This window comes from Carassius gibelio, chromosome B3, assembly GCF_023724105.1.
Source record: "Carassius gibelio isolate Cgi1373 ecotype wild population from Czech Republic chromosome B3, carGib1.2-hapl.c, whole genome shotgun sequence".
In the NCBI taxonomy this organism is placed as follows: Eukaryota; Metazoa; Chordata; class Actinopteri; order Cypriniformes; family Cyprinidae; genus Carassius; species Carassius gibelio.
Window position 1 is genome coordinate 3,903,240 of NC_068398.1, and position 19,054 is coordinate 3,922,293.

At 40.5% G+C, this 19,054-nt stretch overlaps 1 protein-coding gene across 2 annotated transcripts in view; it reads right to left on the bottom strand.

Moving 5' to 3' along the window:
* The window catches only part of LOC127952565 (uncharacterized), a 299,397-nt gene that overhangs the window by 33,637 nt on the left and 246,706 nt on the right, over positions 1 to 19,054 (bottom strand). The gene's annotated exons all lie outside the window — the stretch shown is intronic.

Below are 19,054 nucleotides of genomic sequence, written 5' to 3' on the forward strand. Positions count from 1 at the left end.
CCATAGAACACATGTGAAATGTTTATACTGTAGAAGTATAATTGATAAAACTTGTTTGCACATTTGTGTAATGGGAATAGTGTTTTGAGTTGAAAAAAAAAATGCATTGCGTCGATGGGTGCTGACGTCACATATGCGCCAGCTCATTGAAGAGAGAGATGTGAGCCACATGTGTGGCTATTCTTAATCTAAACCATCGTTGTCAATATTTTCCTAAATGGATGTCTGAACTGTTTTATTGCATCAGTGTGGATTGATTCAACGCTCCGTGACCGTGTTGGATTCCCGCAGTGCGAAAGAACCGCGCTGGATTTCACTGTGGAGGAATTGCGTCATCGGGGACTCTGCCTTCACGAGGAAAAAAAAAAAAAGAGAAAGGAAGATTTGTTCATCGTTCATTTCTGCAAAGAATCGTAGGAGTCAAATTCATTCACACAAACTGAACTGAGTCAAATTCATTCACACAAACTGAACTGAGTCAAATTCATTCACACAAACTGAACTGAGTCAAATTCATTCACACAAACTGAACTGAGTCAAATTTATTCACACAAACTGATTGATTATTTGTTTATTTCTTCTATTTTATTTATATTATTTTGTTTTCTTTGATTGTCATTGATGAATGATATTTTGTTCTCAAATGGTGAATTGTAAAGGGGCAAAAGTATTCTCAGGTGATGTGTGATTTGAATTGAAAGTGAAAGAAAAGATTACATTGAATACAGTTACGGTTCAGTGAACTTATTGTTTCATTCATTCATTTTATTATTATTCATTAATTGATTCTCTTCCATATTTCATTTTATTTACTGGTATATATATATATACATTTTTATTTTACCCAGTTAGTACTGTAGGCAACTATTTAAACAAGTGCAGACACACATTTAAGATTATTAATAAACATTTTTTTTTTTTGGCAACGTGTGAGACCCCGAACCCGAGACTCCAAATATTAATGTAAGTTGTGATTTATTTGTATTTGGTGAGCTCAGACCCTGTAGATATTTTTTTTTCCTTTTCTTCTTCTTTTTGGGTGTTAAATCCTACTGATGGGTTACATCCAAGACTAGAGATAGTGTGGGAAAAAATTTGGCGCCCAACGTGGGGCTGCGCTTGTTTGACAAAATCGTGTTTTAGTCCTGACTGTTCTGAATAGTTTACACAGTATTTTTTTTTTCTTTCTTTAATTGTTTTTTTTTCTTTCCTTTCTTTTCTGTGACAATGGACTTGTGCAAGCAGTATAATTTTGATCTTGAAAGATCTGTAATACTTACAAAAGTAGATCCAAATATTACTCTCGTGGACGTGAGGAGATGTTTCGATCATCTTGATGAAGTGAAGAAAATAGAGTGGTTAGGTGACAGATTCTCAGGAAAACTTCTTTGTGAATTTCAGGAGGTTACTACCCCTTTAATAGCCGAAGAAGAATATTTGAATGCAGATGGCCCAAATGTATGGGGTGTTTTGCCACTAGAGGGTAGACAGATCGAAGATATGCAGCCTCACTCTAGGTCTCCAACATCAATACAGAGTGAATATTCAGGTCAAATCTTGGATGATATGGCTGATCAGCTGTTGGTGCAAATAGAGAGTTTAGCACAACTTCACTGTGTAAATGTAAATGATCTAAGCCAGCAGGTTGTGACTAAGCTTGCACACAAAGCTGATGGTGCTGATAGGGGCCCTTCCACTTCAACCCCTGCCCCAAGAAAGTTTGGTAATGTAAAGCCAGCATTAACGCCTACTGTAGTCGCCAGTTCGGTCCCAAAAGTATCTTTTGCGATTCAAGCTGATTCACCTCCTGTGGAGGGGAATGCAACTGCGCATGAAACTCCTATCACTTTCACTATACCTCAGGACGTACAGCGTGTAGTGATGGAACATGTGGTGAAACATGACTCTGATTACCAGGTAAATGTTCCCTCACCCCCCAAGTTAAGAATGTTTTCTGGACATTGCCCCAAGCATAATGGGGAAGTTGATTTCATCACGTGGAAATTGTATGCTAGGCAGTTACTCTCAGACACTTCTCTGATGGAGAGGCATAAGAGAAGGCATATTTTGGATAGTCTCCTTCCCCCTGCTCTTAATGTTGCCCTAGAAGTTGGTACAAATGCACTACCAGAAACGTATGTGTGAGAGCTAGAAAAAGCTTATGGTAGTGTCACTGGTGGAGATGAGCTGTACATCCAGTTTATTGAAACGCACCAAAACCGAGGTGAGAAGCCCTCTGATTATTTGAGGCGACTCCATTCCCTGATGCAGGAGGTGGTTGAAAAGAGAGGAGTGGTTGGCAAAAATTCTGACACCTTGCTTCTCAAGCAGTTCATCAGAGGATGCTGGGATGAAGTCCTGATAACACAGTTGCGTCTTAAAGATTTGCTATCAGATTCTTTACAGCCTGACTTGAGCTATTCCAGCTTGCTTTTCAAACTGAGGTCTTTTGAGCATGAGAAACAGCTTAAAGAGAAACGTATGAATCGCCATTTATGCATGCCTCCTGTAAGAGCGCAGAGCCAGGTGCATATTACTGCCGATCAGGGATTTGCAGTGAACACTGAGGAAGCACAAGCCTATCGGGCATTGTCAGAGCGCATTAAAGAGCTTGAAGCTGAGGTGGCTAAAGCAAAGGCACAAAAGCCGGTTTCAGTGAAGAAACTGCCATATGACCAACACCAGTCAATTGTGCCTAACAAGAAAATGGGCAAAGAAGGGAAATCAACACACCCTGTGCCTCAAACTCAAGCTAAGTCACTAGCCATGAGTGGGTTTTGTTATCGCTGTGGCGAGGATTCTCATTATTTGCAACAGTGCACTAATCCAGTGAATGCCGCCTTGGTGCAGAAAAAGTTGGTGCAGAAACATGAGCAAAGGAGTTGTCCAAATAAAGTGACAACACCCACTGCTCATTTAAACATGGAGTAGCCTCTGTTGTGGAACGAACAGAGGCTGGAGTTGTAAAAGGTTCCATAGAAAAGATAAACCAGGTTCCTAGGGGCTTAGTTGGAGAACCTTGGGAAAGTAAGGTTTGGGTGGACGGAATTGAGTGTTGTTGTCTAATTGACACTGGGTCCCAAGTGACTTGTGTAGCTGAATCTTTCTACAAGCAGTATTTACAGCATAGAGGTCTTAGCCCCATGGTAGAATTACTCCGGGTTGAGGGGGCTGCGGGGCAATTAGTCCCTTATCTTGGATACATTGAAATAGATGTGCAATTTCCCAAGTCTGCTTGTGGGACAGATGCAGTGGTTGCCGTACTAGCGCTGGTATGTCCAGATCAAACCTACAATGCTCGTTTGCCCTTGTTAGTGGGTACAAATGTTCTCCGTCAGCTTGTACAAGATTTTAATATGCTGCAGGGAAAAGAATACCTACTGCAAATGCCCATTAGCACAAACTGGATGGCTGCTTATCGTAATTGTGACGCTACTTCGACACCTTGTAAACAGGCACAGTGCCTCATCCCAGTTAGACTGTCGGGGAAGAAATCTGTAAAGATCAGTAAAGGGGAGAAGTGTGAAGTGACCGGGGTGTATCGAGCTAAAGATTTTGGCCAGAGCAAGACGATGATCATTGATGAACCACTGATGTACCACATTCCAGGTGGTTTAGTTGTGGAATGTAAGTTGATACAAGCTGAAGCTAGAGCTCGAAATAAAGTCAAAGTAGTCATTCGAAATGTTTCGGACCACAGTGTAACCTTGCAGCCAAAGGGAGTGCTTGCTGAGTGTTCAGCGGTAGACTGGATAAAGTCTTTGCCTGTTTTTGATAACACTAGCGTTTCACAAACTACCACTTCCCCAATAGCAAGTCTCACGGTAAAGGCAGCCAATCCTGTGGTTCTAAATTTTGAGGGCTCCCCCATTTCAGAGGAGCTCAAAGCTCGCATAGTTGAAAGAATACATTGTGAGGCATCAAATGCATTTGCCCAGCACGATCTAGATGTGGGACGAGTGTCAGGCGTGGCACATAGAATAGAGCTAATTGAGCATGTTCCTTTCAAAGAGCGTACTCGTCGTGTCTCTCCAGCTGATTTTGAGGACTTAAGAAAACACTTGTTAGATTTGCTTGCTAGTGAGATTATAGAAGAATCTAATAGTCCATACGCTTCACCAGTAGTATTGGTGAGGAAGAAAAACGGTGACTTGAGAATGGTGGTTGATTACCGCAAATTAAATAAGTTGACAAAGGGAGATGCATATCCTCTTCCCAGGATCGAGGAGACCTTTACATTGCTGTCAGGTTCAAAGTGGTTCACGGTTCTAGATTTAAAAAGTGGATTTTACCAGTTAGAGGTGGAAGAGAGTGATCGTCCCAAAACTGCGTTCACTACGCCGTTTGGGAACTGGCAATTTCGGCGTTTACCACAAGGGCTGACGAATTCTCCAGCAACTTTTCAGAGAACCATGGAGAAAGTCATGGCTGGTTTGAATTTGCAGGAAGTTATAGCTTTTCTTGATGACTTGATCATTTTCTCTGACACACTTGAACAACATGAGGCTAGGCTCATGAAGGTACTCCAACGTATCTCCGCTTTTGGGCGGAAGTTAGCACCTTCTAAGTGCAAGTTCTTTCAGACTTCAGTGAAGTATCTAGGGCATGTGATTTCCGCCCAGGGTATACACCCTGACCCAGATAAGATTTCTGCTCTAACAGAATGGCCCATCCCAAAGACTGTTAGAGATCTGAGGTCATTCCTAGGCTTTGCTGGGTATTACCGGCGATTTGTTGAAAGCTACTCTCAGATAGTTAAGCCTCTGAATGGGTTATTACAGGGTGAATTTTCTACTAGAGGACGGTCAATATCATCTTACCGTGTTAGGAGTAAAGCGCAATCCCTAGCTGGGAAATGGAATGATGAGTGTCAAGTTTCTTTTGACACTATCATTCAAAAGCTTACAACTGCGCCTGTTCTAGGTTTTGCGGACTGGAAGTTACCGTACATTCTACACACTGACGCCAGCGTCACTGGCGTAGGCGCTGCTTTATATCAAGTTCAAGATGGAAAGACAAGAGTGATCGCCTATGCCAGTCGCGGTCTTTCTAGGAGTGAGAAAAACTACCCAGTGCATAAGCTAGAGTACTTAGCCCTTAAATGGGCTGTGTGTGAAAAATTTCACGATTTCTTGTATGGCACAAAGTTTACGGTGTTAACCGACAATAATCCATTAGTGTATGTGCTCACTACAGCTAAATTGGATGCGGCTGGCCATAGGTGGCTCGCGGCTCTGTCTATGTACGATTTTGATATTAAGTACAGAGCGGGCAAAACTAATGTCGACGCAGACGGGCTGTCACGTTGTCCTCAAAAACCACTTATGGATGATGCGGAGGCCATACAGATCGATGAAGGAGTAGCAAACTTGATAAGCAGAGCAGAATGTGCAGCAACTGAGTTTGAAAACATTGAGCATCAAGCAATCAAAACTGTGTGTTTGCGACATTCGGTGTGTTGCAGGACGCATGTCGTACAGCCGTGTGAGGAGGGAGACCTGCTGGAAGGCAGAGTCATCCCAAATCCCGCTGTCGAGATGCTTCTTTGTAATGAGGATGTGGTTCCTGATGATTTGATAGAACCTGAGCACTGGCCTGGACAAATTACTTTACCAAGTATGACTCCCACCGATTGGTCCAGGTTACAGAGAGAGGATATAGCCATCAGAAGAGTAATTGACATTGTGGTGTCTGGGGAAACTTTAACTCATGCAGATAAGTTCAGAGAATCTAGAGAAGTGAGTCTAATGCTGAGGGAAAGGACCAGACTAAGCTTAGTGGATGGAGTGCTGTATCGTGTGGTATCTGATCAGTATGGACAACAATTCAGGCAGCTGGTGGTTCCCCCGAGTTTCAGAGATCGAGCTCTTGAAGGAGTTCATGATGAAACGGGGCATATGGGGTATGAGAGGACTCTGGAGCTTGCAAGAGGCAGATTTTATTGGCCTAAAATGGCGGAATATGTGGAGAGAAAGTGCAGGACATGTGAGAGGTGCGTCAAGAGAAAGGCTCGTGCACAAAGAGCTGCAGAACTAGTGAACATCAAAGCTTATTCTCCCTTGGAATTAGTCTGTATTGACTATCTTTCATTAGAGCCGGATTCAAATGACACCCGCAACATATTAGTCATTACAGATTTTTTCACTAAGTTTTCTTGGGCATTTCCCACTAAAGATCAAACAGCCAAAACTGTGGCTTCGGTGTTGTGGGAAAATCTGATTTGCAGTTTTGGTTTTCCTAAGAGAATACATAGTGATCAGGGGGCTAATTTTGAGTCTGAGCTTGTGAAGGAGTTGTGCACACTAGCTGGAGTTAAGTCACGCACTACACCTTATCACCCGCGGGGAAACCCAGTAGAGAGATTTAATCGAACCCTACTGGATTTATTGGGAACCCTGAGTGATAAAAAGAAAGAACATTGGAGAAAATATGTCCGTCCTGTAGTGCATGCATACAATTGTACTAGGAATGATTCGACTGGTGAAACTCCTTTCTTTCTGATGTTCGGACGCCAACCTCGTCTCCCAATCGACCTTTGTTTCGGGATTAACCCAAAGGGGCATAATTCCAAAACTCATACTAATTATGTCAGCGAGTTGAAACGAAGGCTAAAGTACGCTTATCAATTGGCTATTCAAAATGCAGAGAAGAGGCAATTGATGAATAAGGCTAGATGGGATAAGAAAGTGACTGCTGCTACAGTAGAAGTTGGCGATCGTGTTCTAGTAAGAAATGTTAACATCCGAAGAAAGCACAAGATCGCAGATCGTTGGGAATCCACCATCTATGTGGTGGTAAAGCAGCCTAATGCAGAGATCCCAGTGTATGTCATTCAACCCGAGAATTGTGAAGGCCCTGAGCGTGTCCTGCACAGAGATCTTTTACTCCCATGTGGGTTTCTTCCTACCAGTCCTGATGAGATTGATGAGGCTCCGGCTGTCGAAGGAGCAGTTACACGCAGGAGGCGTAAACGTGATTTGGAAGGAGACATGGAGACTGAATGTTGTGATGAGACTGTGGAAACTGAAGGTCCCAATGTGTCTCTGAATCCTTATGCCCCAGAGTTTCAGTTGGGGAGAGCCTTGCGAGAAGTCTCTGAATCTTTTGTGTCTCACAGTTTGTTGAATGAGCACGAAGTTGAAATGCACCAAGGGGATTGGCAAGGCACTGAAACTGTTGAGGACAACGATGAAGAGGGCCATGACACTGTAATTCAACAAGATGTTTCATCCTTAGTGGATGATGTTAATGAGGTGTCAGTACATCCCGATGAGTTGAGTGCTGAAGGGAAACTTGATTCTCATGTTGAGTTAAGGAGGTCCCAAAGAGAGAAAAGACCCCCAAGTAAATTGAAAGATTTTGTATGGAAAGCACAATGTGGGATGCAGAGTGTACATGTAGAACCCAAACCTAATTATTTTAGCCAAGTGCTTGAAATGATGCAACAACAAATGAGAGTGCAACAAACTCAAAGTGAATTGTTGTTTAGCCTGGTGGGTCATGTACCAACTTGAGTATCTGATGAGGACATCAGAGTTTCAGCAGGGGAGGATGTAACCCACCCAATTAATTGAGGTCGTGTTCCGATGTATTTTTCATGTATGATTTTTTTTTTTGTTGTTGTTTTGATTCTAAATTTTTCTTGCCTAATGCATGAAATCTTCAGACATATTTTTATTTTTATTTTAATTATTATTTTGTTTTCACTGGTTGATGAAAATAAATGCATTGCGTCGATGGGTGCTGACGTCACATATGCGCCAGCTCATTGAAGAGAGAGATGTGAGCCACATGTGTGGCTATTCTTAATCTAAACCATCGTTGTCAATATTTTCCTAAATGGATGTCTGAACTGTTTTATTGCATCAGGTAAGACACTATTGTTTCATATTTTGATAAATAATGTTTAAGTTGGTGTTTGTTCATATAAGAAAATGTGGATGGTTAATGCTGTTCAATATTAAGTATAAAGTGTACCATAGAACACATGTGAAATGTTTATACTGTAGAAGTATAATTGATAAAACTTGTTTGCACATTTGTGTAATGGGAATAGTGTTTTGAGTTGAAAAAAAAAATGCATTGCGTCGATGGGTGCTGACGTCACATATGCGCCAGCTCATTGAAGAGAGAGATGTGAGCCACATGTGTGGCTATTCTTAATCTAAACCATCGTTGTCAATATTTTCCTAAATGGATGTCTGAACTGTTTTATTGCATCAGTGTGGATTGATTCAACGCTCCGTGACCGTGTTGGATTCCCGCAGTGCGAAAGAACCGCGCTGGATTTCACTGTGGAGGAATTGCGTCATCGGGGACTCTGCCTTCACGAGGAAAAAAAAAAAAAGAGAAAGGAAGATTTGTTCATCGTTCATTTCTGCAAAGAATCGTAGGAGTCAAATTCATTCACACAAACTGAACTGAGTCAAATTCATTCACACAAACTGAACTGAGTCAAATTCATTCACACAAACTGAACTGAGTCAAATTCATTCACACAAACTGAACTGAGTCAAATTTATTCACACAAACTGATTGATTATTTGTTTATTTCTTCTATTTTATTTATATTATTTTGTTTTCTTTGATTGTCATTGATGAATGATATTTTGTTCTCAAATGGTGAATTGTAAAGGGGCAAAAGTATTCTCAGGTGATGTGTGATTTGAATTGAAAGTGAAAGAAAAGATTACATTGAATACAGTTACGGTTCAGTGAACTTATTGTTTCATTCATTCATTTTATTATTATTCATTAATTGATTCTCTTCCATATTTCATTTTATTTACTGGTATATATATATATATACATTTTTATTTTACCCAGTTAGTACTGTAGGCAACTATTTAAACAAGTGCAGACACACATTTAAGATTATTAATAAACATTTTTTTTTTTTGGCAACGTGTGAGACCCCGAACCCGAGACTCCAAATATTAATGTAAGTTGTGATTTATTTGTATTTGGTGAGCTCAGACCCTGTAGATATTTTTTTTTTCCTTTTCTTCTTCTTTTTTTGGGTGTTAAATCCTACTGATGGGTTACATATGCACCGTGAGAGCTATAGAAAGCAGACGGCTCTGTTTGAATCGCTTTCGCTGTATTTTGATTTACGATCTGTGCAGCGCCGCTTTAAGATGAACACACACACCTCATATCACTGATCTATAATAGAGAAATTCTTGCTAGTCTTGTAAATGACAAGCAGCAATCTGTTTCTGGATATATTATGTGTCAGGTAAATTCACCCATTAACCACACGGACCCTTTAAACCCATTTGAATTTCAAGTTAAGCTTTATTTTTTATATATATATATTTTTTAAACATTTATTTGACACTTGAGTAACATTTTAAATTCAGATTAGATTGAGACTTTTTGTGACACTTCAAGAAGTTTCAAATATTTAAATTCCAGCCATACTTACAGTAAATCTACAGAAGAACAAATGTTTCAGCTGAGAAAGTAATGCTTGTTTCCGTTCTAGTAATAATCAAGCTAGTGTCTGATATACAGTGTTGCTATTGACACCGGTGAATATTAGGGGATATCTGATGGCTGAATGCTACAATTGACCAATCAATATCAAGTTTTTTAGAGAGTTGTTTATATGAGCTGAAAGTTATAGACATGATTGTTTAAGATCGTGGGTGAGAGTGACATCTCTTTGATATTTAATAAAGATACTTTTCACATAACAGTATTAGTTTTCATGTTTAAAGATTGTAGATGAAGTACAAAAGAATGAAATAAGAAAATGAATATATAAATTACAAGTGAAGCATGTCTTGAGTTAAAGTTTGAGTTAAAGAGGACTTGATACATTTAGATTCTAGTGTGATTCTAGTGTGAATTCAGTGTCTGAAATGAAGATAGTGATTCTATTGTGAATTCAGTGTGATTCTAGTGTGAATTCAGTGTCTGAAATGAAGATAGTGATTCTATTGTGAATTCAGTGTGATTCTAGTGTGAATTCAGTGTCTGAAATGAAGATAGTGATTCTAGTGTGAATTCAGAGTCTGAAATGAAGATAGTGATTCTAGTGTGAATTCAGTGTGATTCTAGTGTAAATTCAGTGTCTGAAATGAAGATAGTGATTCTAGTGTGAATTCAGTGTGATTCTATCGTTAATTCAGTGTCTGAAATGAAGATAGTGATTCTAGTGTAAATTCATTGTGATTCTAGAGTGAATTCAGTGTGATTCTTGTGTGACTATAGTGTGAATACAGTGTGATTCTAATGTGGATTCAGTGTCTGAAATGAAGATAGTGATTCTAGTGTGAATTCAGTGTGATTCTAATGTGATTCTAGTGTAAATTCATTGTCTGAAATGAAGATTTCAAATGATGAATCATATTGTTCACTGTGAGCAGGATGAATGGAAATGTTGATTGTGTCATTGGTTCTTTTATATTTATTTCTATCTGTGAGCTTTAGATCAGAAACAGTAGAAATACACTAACCTGTCCTGATCTAATGTGACTAATAAGAGTGTGATATTTCAGAGTCAGTCTTCTGTGGAGCTGACTCTGAAATTGTCTGAAATGAAGATAGTGATTCTAGTGTGATTTCAGTGACTCAAGTGTTATTCTAGTGTGAATTCAGTGTGATTCTAGTGTGAATTTAGTGTCTGAAATGAGAAGGATATACAAACACACCCTGATTCTGAAAGATTGGTGCGATGTCTGGATTCAGTGTTGTTGCTGTAGTTGAAGTTACAACTATTAAAACATAATGGAAATAGAAATATCATACATTAGTGCATAAAGACAGCATTAAGAGAGCATTAATTTCTTTAACACAGTGCTGTAGTCCAGAAGTTTATATCAGTTATGCTGCTGAAAGCTGTCCACTCTGACATGGAATGACTTTGTATGTTTAATAAATGCTCACTTTATGAGTTTAAACATTTAAACATCTAACCCTCAATTCTATAATTGACATACAATGAAAAATGTTTACATCAGCTGTTATATGGGGATAATAATACAGAACTGCATCCATACCCTGTTGATCAGTAAATCCAGATGTGTGTGCAGCTGCAGTGCTCTCAAAGTTTGGGGTGTTTAATGATTTCTGATTTTCTGTACAAATAAAGGATGCATTTTTAGTTCACATACACCACATTTTGGAAAAAAAACATTTTATGGTTTAGATCACTACTATTTCACAATGTCAATATGTATGAAACCGTCAGAGAGTCAAACTGATCTCTGAAAGTTTTCTCTAATCTTTATTTGTTTGAAAAGATTGTTTTCCCAGAACAGGCCATGTGTCCAATGATAAATGTCAAGGCCTTTAACATTTAAAGAAGTCTTTTTTTTCTGTAAAGCTGTTATTTTAGGGGTCAGGAGTTAAATAGAGGATCTTATAGAGCTGATGTATCTGATGTCTCGAACCGTTATTCATTATCTCAGTCAGTTATCATTATTAGACAATTAATGCACTCAGAAACAATGAAACATTATAAAATAAAGATAATTGTGAACAATTCACATATCAGGCTATACAAAAATCCCCCGCGAACTCTATGGGCGCCGCCATCTTGCCTACCGCCATTACTGCGTGCCTGTGAAGTGTGACGGTGTGATACTTGCCGGTGCCCTCTAATGACATTTCAATGAAAGTGGATCCTGCTCATTAAAGAAAATGTCTGGTGAAAGGGAACATTGGGTAGATGATGTCAGGCAGTGGCCAAAACTAACTGATAAAGGTAATTTATTGACAACATAATGTAATAATGTTAAAAAATGTCATGCAATTATGAAGTGTATTAATTGATAACAACAATAAAAACCGAATGGTGTCATTACTAGCTGTGTTGCTAATATGTTCACAAGCTTCACAAGTTTCAAATAACTATTAAGCAATCCTTAAAAATATTCTTGTTTGTCATAACACGACCGACCCTGTCCATTTAGGACCGACCCAGTTAATAATTTTTCCCCTTTTAGTCCAACCAACTTGCCGATTGTAATTGCGTTAAGGCCCACAGATTTCTTTTTACTCTTCAAACAACTAATACAAATGCAATAAAATGTGAAGCACATGCATTTTCACACGCTCTCAAGCCACACATCCATTTTCTCCGCTCGACCAGGAAATCTGTGTAATCCGTATGGCCGTAAACATGGGCAGTCAATGTGCAACAAAGGTTCGTGAATTTCACAAATGGTTTCATTCCAGGACTGTAGTTTTGTGCTGTTGTTAAAACAGCCAACCACATAACACGCTCTTCTCGGCTTCACTGGACAGCATATGTAACGTTACTAAAAAACAATAAATAAAAATACGTTTTCGTACAGCTCAAATCTGCTACAGCCACCTACAGGACCAACACGCTACTTCTGCTACTACCTTAGCAGCAAGGCACGCAGTAATGGCGGCGCTGCTTTACTTCCTTGTTTCGCCGGATTTGTGTATATCTAAAAAAATGATTTTGCCTTGACACAGACTGCATGTTTTATTTTGGATATAGTGGTCAAACATGAAAAACATATTTTCCACATTTCCAGGAAATTTTTTTTGAATTTGTTTATTTTACAAGCAGATTCTAGTAAATTCATTTATTTAACCCACTCAAATAATTGAGTTGATGGAAGATTTGTGTCAATATTTCTGATAATTGAGAATTTATTTTTTCATGTATGTATTTTATTTTTCTTGCTTAATGCATAGCATGTTCAGGCATGTAAAGTATATTTATTTTTTGTATACTTGTATTTAATTTTTGCGAAACAGAATTAACTATTAAAACAGTGCGTCGAAAGATGCTGATGTCACTTGCATTCCAGCTCGTGGTGAGCGCGATATGAAGTATTAATTTCTACAATCACCCCCAACCCCCCTCCAAAAAATGATATTGACTCCAAGCTTTTGAATGGAATTGTGTATAATGTTTTAATTTTTTTTTTTTTTAATCTGATCTTTATAATCAAAGAATACTGAAAACAAATGTACTCAACTGTTTTAAATATTGAAAACAATAATAATAATAATAATAAATGTTTCTTGACCAGCAAATCATCATATTAGAATGATTTCTGAAGATCATGTGACATTGAAGACTGAATAGTCCATAACTGAAATGAGTAATTTGAAAGAAACCTCCTTATGTTGATAGAGTGAAACAAAATTTGGTTAGATTGTAATAAACCAAAACATGTTCAGTTAACTTAAGCGGTTTAAGTTAAAGCAAAGTGAATAAATTGATTTGGTTGGACATTAATATTTCACATAGATTCTTCCTCGTTCAGTTGTGTTGTCACATCACAAGGAGTCTTGCATAGATTCAAAAAATTCCATTAATGTTATCAAAACACAATTTGGTTGTGTGGAACCACTGTCCATAATTAAATTATGAACACGTGATAGTTAAAAATGTATAGCCTGAATGCACTGTAAGTCGCTTTGGATAAAAGAAAGTGCATAAATAAAAGTGCATACATTTTAATTTTAATTGAATTATGTAAGTTTAAAGAGTAATTTTTTGAGTGCATCAGCGTAACACCATTTTGGAGAATATGAGCTGAACTCCAACTGCATACGCTCTTCTGTGTCAGCCGCGCTGCACTGATGTGATGTTTTCTTTCAAATCAAAGCGTAAATACACGCAGAAAACTTATCCTACTGACACAGCTGAAACAGAAACAGTGCAACGCAGTTTGAGTTTAGTACATATTCTCCAAAATGGTGCAATGGTGATTGGGAGAGACACAGAGGAGAGGAATTGTTGAATTCCAGATTATTTTCTTATTTGCGTACAAAATGTATATTGTTGTCACTTCATAACATTACAGTTGAATCACTGATGGCAGATGGAGTATTCTGACGATGCTTTTCATAATTTTCTGGACCTTGACAGTGATATTTTCTTGGCAGTCTATGGGACAGTCACAAGCCTCCCGGGTTTCATCCAAAATATCTTAAATTGTGTTTTGAAGAAGAACAAAGCTTTTATGGGTTTGGAATGACATGGGGATAAGTGATTAATGACCATTTTCATTTTCATCTGTGTGTCAGTTGTAACGGCCACCTAATGTTATAATGTTCATGACATGAATGTTGTATGCCTTTAAGATGACACGTTATTGTGTGCGCGCTGTTCCAGTGTACGCGTGCACAGTGAGAGTACAGTTTTGCTCGCGAGAGGAGAGAGGTGACCGCTCTACCGACTGCTCCTTTGATTTATTGTTTACTTTACTCTTATTTGTAGCGTGTTTTCAGAGTGTTTTTCCCCTGTTGATATTCGCTCTATGACATGTATGTGAAGAGTGCATTTGACGGAGAGGAATTATATAAAGACTCGTGAAACTACCATCGTTGGCGTTGTCTTTTTCTATTCATCCTGGGCAGACTTACAACTCTGACAGCGTTACAAATTGGCGCCCGAACAACTGGATTCACCGGTCACCTCTTGTTCTTTATCTACAAGGAGGTTCGGATTGGTTTTTTTTGGAAGTTTTTCCATTCCACTGTGCTGACTAGCTTGCTAACTATGGACACCATGCGGTCGGTGTGTGACTGATTTTCAGGTGATGTTTTTATGCTGATTTTGACTGATTTCATATAACGTTACTATTTTCGTGGTTCGCCCGAGTATTGGCTGTTTTCATAGTATAAAACCGGTTGGAGGAATTTTTTTTTTTCACTCTCTCTCAACGTATTTTTCCTTGTGGAATGTGGAGCAAAAACTGAACTTGACTATATTGAGAGAAACAAAAACAATCGTTTTTTTGTGTGTTGATCGGACAGTCATTAATGGATGTCAAAAAGGGAACATTGAAGTGAGGACTGTTTGAAACATTTCCGGGACATAATTTAAATTTTTTATTTTTTTTTGTTGTGCCTATCTGTTCATTTTAAACCAGCACGTGCGGAACAGATTGCATTTAGAAAGGACACTTGGTTGGGTACATTTTTGTTGAGACTATTGTGCAAATCACTAATTTTTCATTGTTTTTTTTTTCTGATACTTTTTTTGTGGGTAATATTGCTGTGTTATACTGTTGTGCTGTGTTGTATTTTTGTTTGCAGTTAAAGGGGAAAACCAGGGCAGAAGTTTTCTGAGTTTTTACATAAACTGCTGTTTTTCTTGTGGGTGTGGAAGAGTAACAGTTAGTACAGCTTTTGACTCATATATTTGTGTAAATTTACAGTATCTTGATTTATTATTTGCATTTATTAACTGATTGTGATTTCATGCATAATGGCTACTCACCCTGACTTTCAGTCTGACTTTACTGACCGGCCCACAGATGAAGATTCTTTTATACAACAGGGAGCTTCACAGCATACTGTTGAAGGTTTACGGTCTCAAAACAGGCTGTTACAAGCAGAAGTGGCAGTGTTGCAGCGGTGCCTTCGCGAATCGATTGACCTACAAAAGGATATGATAGACCGTTTAACACATCAAGAGTGTACCGTGCCTGTGACCCCACATCCAGCTCCCAGAGCCAGCTCAACTCCTTACAGTTTGGGGCAAGCTAAGTCAACCGCTCAAAGGTCAGTGCCAGTCAATGTAACTTATAGTTCTGTACCTACATTTTCTCAACCACTCGCTGTGGATATGAGTGCCACAACAAATGCTCTTACTGCTATGCTTAACCAATCACGGCTCGAGCCACCCGTGTTTGCTGCAGATGGTTCCCTGAATCCTGAGGAATGGCTCCAGTCTCTCAACGTGTATAGGACCTCCCTGGATCTCTCAGATGTCCAAATTCTCCTTGAGCTCCCGCGTTTTCTGTCAAAAGAGCCAAAAAAAATGGTTTGCTGCACTAAGCACACATTTAACCAGTTGGAATCAGTTCTGTGAATTCTTTAAGACAGTCTTTCTGCCTTCGGACAATCAGGAACGTGTCCTGAGGGGCATTTTGGACCGTATGCAGATGCCGGATGAGCCACTGCCAACCTTTGTCGCTCATATGTTGGGTGAGTTTCGTAAGCTAAGGTCCCCTCCACCTCAATTAGAGCAAATAGACTTGATAAGGAAGCATGTGCTTGAGAAATATAGAGTTGCTCTTTATGGCACACCCATACCGTCAGTCATGGACCTTCTTTTGCGGGCTCACGAGCTTCATGCAGTCATTGGTCCAAGTTTTGAGTGTCCCCCTCAAAGACAAGCTAGTAGTATGCCAAAAAGAGATGTTCACTGTTTTAAGTGCTCTTTGCCAGGATTCACAACTCGTACTTGTCCAAATTGTAGTCTAGGGGAAAGACCGCGTTTGTCTCCAATGGAGCCCCCAGAACCTCCGAGAGATACAGTCAGAGTGCCAGACGTTGGACGGATGGATGGCTCTGACCAAGCCATGGGTGAAGGAATTGTGGCCCCAGATTTTACCCAGAGGGGAAACTTCAGAGGAGGGAGGACGTTCAGACGAGGCAATCCTCCCTCCAGAAGATAGATGTGCCTCGCTTACACAATGATTCCGTAAATGATCAACCTGAGCTGTGTCATGTGGAGGATATTGCTTCCACGTCCTATTGGAATACCCCGTTCAGAGTGAAGGTTAATCTTTATGGACAAGTTTTTGATGCAACGCTTGACACTGGTGCTTCTCTCTCTGCAGTGCGCTCAGCGGTTGTCCAGAATATTCCTGGGGGGGACGTAAGATTAAAACCGTGGACTGCACCTCCAGTTCAGCTTGCGGATGGAGCATCCTGTTGCCCGCTGGGTGTCATTTGGTTGTCTTTGGGTTTCTTGGGCCAGCGTTTCTATCACCGCTTTGCTGTTGTCCATAATCTTTCTTCTTCTGTTATCTTGGGTATGGATTTTATGTTGAGATCTTCAGTTTCGATTCATGTTCCGTCAAGGACGGTAGTGCTCGGCGATGAGCCAGTGCCCCTTGAGGAGTTAGAGGGTGCTGACTTAAAGATACCTAGTCCTGATCCTGATTTGTCCTGCCAGGATTTCATTTCTTCTGCCCTGTCTGAGAAGGTTGGAGAATCATCGCTGGAAAACGAGCAGCAACACAAACTAACTGAACTGCTCAAGACCTTCAGTGGGTTGTTTGATGGACATTTAGGACGCACCTCTCTAGTGGAGCATGAAATTGTTACAGCTGATGCAAAACCGGTTCACCTTGCCCCGTACCGCACTTCTCCTGCTAAAAAGGAACTCATTGAGTCTCAAATTGAAGACATGTTGAGAGAAGGGATAATTGAACCTGCCACTGGTCCTTGGGCTGCCCCAGTTGTAATTGTACCAAAACATTCAGGAGAGCCAAGGTTCTGTGTCGATTATCGTGCACTAAATAAGCTCACTGTAAAAGACTCTTATCCTCTGCCGAGGATTGATGAATCTCTTGACTTCCTGGCTAGAGGGACTTTTATTTCCACCATTGACCTGGCAAGAGGCTACTGGCAGGTGGCAGTGGCAGAGACTTCCAAGCCAAAGACTGCTTTCATTTCCCACTGTGGGTTATTTCAGTTTCGGGTCTTACCTTTTGGATTGTGCAATGCGCCTGCCACATTTCAAAGGCTCATGAACACAGTCCTTGCGGGTCTCATCTATAAGTCATGTGCCGTCTACTTAGATGATATTGTGGTGGCGTCGCCTACTTTTGAACAGCACCTTGTGGACCTGAGAGAGGTTCTCACCAGGCTGGAATCTGCTGGACTGTCTATCAAGCTTGCGAAATGCCAGTTCTGCAGGAGCGAACTGACCTTTCTGGGTTACAAAATCACCCCAAATGGTATCATGCCAAATGAGGAAAAAGTGAGAGCAGTGATTGATTTTCATACTCCAGCTAATGTGAAACAAGTCCGACAGTTTCTGGGAATGACCAGCTATTATAGGCGTTTCATCCAGGATTATGCCCGACATGCTGAGCCACTCTTTGCGTTGACCAGGACGGATGCTCCCTTTGTATGGTCAAATGAATGTCAGACGGCCATGGATTGTCTCAAGGAAAAGCTGACTTCCGCACCTATTTTGACTTTCCCGGACTTCTCTCTTCCTTTCTCGATCCATACGGATGCGTGCGACAGTGGACTTGGCGCCGCTCTCATGCAGAAGGACAAAAATAGCAGAGATGTTGTGGTGGCCTATGCAAGTCGTGCCCTCCATAAGTCTGAAAAACCTTATTCTACTCCGGAAAAGGAGTGCTTAGCGGTCATCTGGGCCCTCGAACACTTCAGGCCTTATATCGAGGGTCTACACGTGACTATTTTTTCAGACCACAACAGTTTAAGATGGCTTATGTCGCGCCCAAACTGCTCGGGCCGGCTGGCTAGGTGGTCTCTCAGGTTGCAGGACTTCGACTTTGACATTGTCCATAAGCCGGGGACAAGTAACAGTGTCCCTGATGCACTTTCACGTAACCCTGTTCCTTCTGGCAGTCTACCTGTGGGGCTTCTCCCTGATTATGCCATTATTGGGGGACTGGACCTGCGTGCTTTACCCCCTATAATGTTTTCAGATCGGGAGCACATTAGGCAGCTGCAGCTCAACGACCCAGAAACTGGGAAGCTGCTGCGGATATTGGAGGCACAGGATGAGAATAGCACTGAGGAGTTTTCTCAGTATGAGATCCAGGATGGACTCCTGTACTTTGTGGATGGCAAAGTGTCTTGTAATCTCCACCCTATGAAGCGCCTTAAACTGTACGTACCCACGGCTATGAAACGAAGTTTGATGGAATATTACCATGATCACCCGATGGCTGGTCACTTGGGCATGACGAAGACTATAGCACGGCTGAAACTTCGGTTTTACTGGCCAAAAATGTCGTCTGACGCTAAGAAGTATGTTGCGTCCTGTACTGTCTGCCAGTTCACAAAACCAAGCCAGAGGAAACCTGCTGGGTTCATGGTTCCCATCCGCCCTCAAAGACCTTGGGAGTATACTGGAGTTGACTTTGTGGGTCCTTTACCGCGTACGCCCTGCGGTAATGCTTACATTCTGGTCTTTGTGGACTATTTTTCGAAGTGGGTGGAGGTTAGTGCAGTGCGAGAAGCGACTGCTCAAGTTGCTGCCAGCAAGTTGCTTAGCGAGGTGTTCGCACGTCATGGGGTGCCTAATTACCTGATCTCGGACAGAGGGTCACCATTTGTG